We start from the raw sequence: 3668 nt of genomic DNA, 5'->3' as shown, positions 1-3668 counted from the left end.
CTCTTCCCTCTTTCCAAACTAACATCTTGGCTTCTGCTCACCTTGTGTCATAACATTCTCAATCTACATCCTTTCACCTAAAAAGAGTTAAGTGCAACAGAAATTCATGATTCTTTTAAAAAGAAGTTGCCATACATGTCTTGAATGATTTCTAACCAGTCATATTTCTTCTTAGGTTTCAGCACACTGCCATGTTACTAGGCTTCTTGGGAATTGCAGCAGATATTCACTACCTTATTCTTGATACTTGCCTTTATATGACAGGGTGGAGAGAGGAAGTGGGCTGTCAATCAAAAGTACCACTTTCTCTATAGCTATAACCAAAACCAAGTATATTGTGGTCAAGTAAATTCCAACACATGGAGACCCATGCATTTCAGAGGAGCTGTGCTCCATTGAGTTTTCTTGGTTGTGACCTTTCAGAAGTAGATTGCCAGGCCTTTCGTCCATGGCACTGCTGGGTGGGTTCGAATTGCCAGCCTTTTTTATTTAATAGCCGAGTGCAAATCATTTCCACCACAAGTATCTTCCTCTGCCACAGAAATGGAGAGTATAAGCTAAACTGGAGAGTCAGAGTATACCATCTCCGTGCGCTCAGTATGGGCAGGGATGTGAGCCAAGGAAGACAAGTCATAGTCCTGTTTGGGGGATTTATGTAGAAATTGGAAGAGAGAATCTAAGTTATTATCTAAGGGCTTTCAGGGACCTATTATTCTCCATTACCCTGGTGTGTTTATCTTATACTTCATAATATTCCCAAACAATAGAATCACCCATTTCTAATTTGAAAACTACCTATCAAAACACTTTTGTATCCACGTCCAATTAGAAGGAACTAAAGCTGCTTATGTGGTTCCTTATCAATTCACCCTTCTTTGTCATGGGTCAATAACAGAATTATTTCACTGGCTAAACAATAGAGAATAGGGTGACTCAGGAGATTGGTGATGGATGATAGAGCCATTCTCATTTTACATGTTTACTTGAATTAATGTTGCTCTCTGATGGACACTCTGTGAATCATATGAGGTAAGTTAATAGTCCTCTGCCCTTATTTTGTAGCCAAATATCCACAATGCAATCATCAGCATATATACCCTTCAGCCCTTATAAGACACAGTAATAGGTGCTCTGGGAATATTTCCATAGGATTAACAGTTTCAGCTGAGAGGTCAAGGATTAAATGGGTATGGAAAATGAACACACTTTTAGAAGTCCCAGAGAGAACATGAGGCTCTGAGAACTGAGCAATGCCCTAGATACTCCTTACAGACAGAGATTTCTAATCTTGGATGTATCATTAGCTTACTGTTTGCCTACTACGGGCCTGCAGAGAGAGATTACTAACTAATTTAGGATTTCCCTAATTATGCATCACCAGGACTTTAGTGAAAATTTAGGGTATTGTGTGTGTGTGTGTGTGTATGAGTGCATGTGATATATTTAGTATTACTTATGCTTACCAAGTAGCTTTTTGTAATAATTCTCCTGATGCAAAAGCATTTTACCTTTCTGGTTCTTATTAAGTTTGCAATAGATTTTTGACCTATGCACTGGAATAAAAATAATACTGGTAACTTGAACTAAAAAAAAAAGATATTGTATCCAAGTGAGAATGCATTTTAACACTGAATATCATGGTTTTTATGCCTGTGTGACAGCTGAGACCTTTCCAAACATCTATAGCTAATCTCTATATTTAGGGGATTTATGATGCTGGTGTTCCAAACACTACTGGAAAGCTGATAGTGGAGGATTGGGAGAAAACACAGTCAATTGTATCCTCTAGAAGGCTTCCTAAAGGATGGCAGTGGAAATAGAGCAGAATAAAAATGTGAGTAAATATTTTGGAAATGAGCTAAGGGAAGATAACCTAGCCTCTTTGCCTTATTTGCCACTGTGTTTGGTCTATGCATTAGACTACACATATACCCAGCTTTTCTCTGCTACTATATTGTATTAAAAACCCATTTGATCAGGATAATTACTGAATGTTTATGATACTGATGTTAATATAAGTTGTTGTTGGTAGGTGCCATCAAGTTGGTTCCAATTCATAGTGACCCTATGAACCACAGAAGGAAACACTTCCTGGTCCTGCACCATCTTCACAATCATTGCCGTGCTTGAGCCCATCTGCAGCCATTATATCAATCCATCACATTGAGGGTCTTTCCCCTTTTTGCTGACCCTTTACTTTATCAAGCATGATAGCTTTTTCCAAGGATTGGTCCCTTCTGATCACATGATCAAAGTACAAAAGAAGTCTGACCATTCTCACTTCTAAGGAACATTCTGTCTGTACTTCTTCCAAAACAGATTTGTTCTTTCTTCTAGCAATCATTCTAGCACTTTATTCAATATTTTTCACCAACCCCCCAATTTAAATATATTGATTCGTCTGTGGTCTTCCTTATTCATTGTCCAGATTTCTCATGCCTATGCTGCTATTGAAAATATGATGGATTGGGTCAGGCACACCTTATTCTTCAAAGCAACATCTTTTCTCTTTAACACTTTAAGGAGGTCTTTTGCAGAAGATTTGCACAATGCAATTTGTCATTTGATTTCTTGACTGTTGTTTCCAAGGGTGTTGATTGTGTATCCAAGTAATATGAAATCCTTGACAACTTCCAACTTTTCTACATTTATTGTGATGTTGCTTATTGGTCCAGTTGTGAGGATTTTTGTTTTCATTATATTGAAGTGTAATCCCTACAGAAGGCTGTAGCCTTTGACCTTCATAAGTAAGTCCTTCAAGCTTCTTCACTTTCAGAAAGCAAGGTTGTGTCATTTGCATATCATTGGTTGTTAGTGAGTCTTTCTCCAATCCTGACGCTGCATTCTTCTTCATATAGTCCAGTTTGTCAGATTACTTGCTCAGAATACAGATTGAATAACTATGGTGAAAGCATACAATCCCGATACACATCTTTCCTGATTTTAAACCACATAGTATCCCTCTGTTCAGTTTGAATGACTGACTCTTGGTCTACGCAAAGGTTCCTCATGAGCACAATTAAGTGCTCTGCAATTCCCATTCTTTGCAATATTATCCATAATTTGTTACGGTTGAAAGCCTTTGTATGGTCAATAAAACAGGTAAACATCCTTCTGGTATTTTTTGCTTTCAGCCAAGAAGTTCCATCAGCACTTCTGAATCCAGCTTGAATTTCTGTCAGTTCCTTGTCAATATAGTTCTGCAACTGTTTTTGAATTATCTTCAGTAAAATTTTACTTTCGTGTGATATTAGTGATATGATTTGATAATTCTGCATTCCTTTGGATCCCCTTTATTTGAATGGGCACAAATATGGATATCTTACAGTAGGTTGGCCAAGTAGTTTTCTTCCAAATATCTTGGCATAAAAGAATGAGCTCCTCCTGCACTGCAACTGTTTGTTGAAACATCTCAATGGGTATTCCCTCAATTCCTGGAGCTGTGTTTATCACCAATTCCTTCACTGCAGCTTGGTCTTCTTCCTTCAGTACCATTGATTCCTGATCATATGCTACTTCCTGAAATGACTGAATGTTGACTAGTTCTTTTGGTTCAGTGACTCTGTGTATTCCTTACTTCTTCTGAGTTATTATACTGCATTTAATAAATATTTTGCCTACAGAATCCTTCACTATCACAATTCAACACTTAAATTTTTACTTCACTT

This window comes from Orycteropus afer, unplaced genomic scaffold (genome assembly GCF_000298275.1).
Source record: "Orycteropus afer afer isolate SDZICR_OR568_19922 unplaced genomic scaffold, OryAfe1.0 scaffold00060, whole genome shotgun sequence".
NCBI lineage: Eukaryota > Metazoa > Chordata > Mammalia > Tubulidentata > Orycteropodidae > Orycteropus > Orycteropus afer.
Note: the sequence above shows the minus strand (reverse complement) of the source record.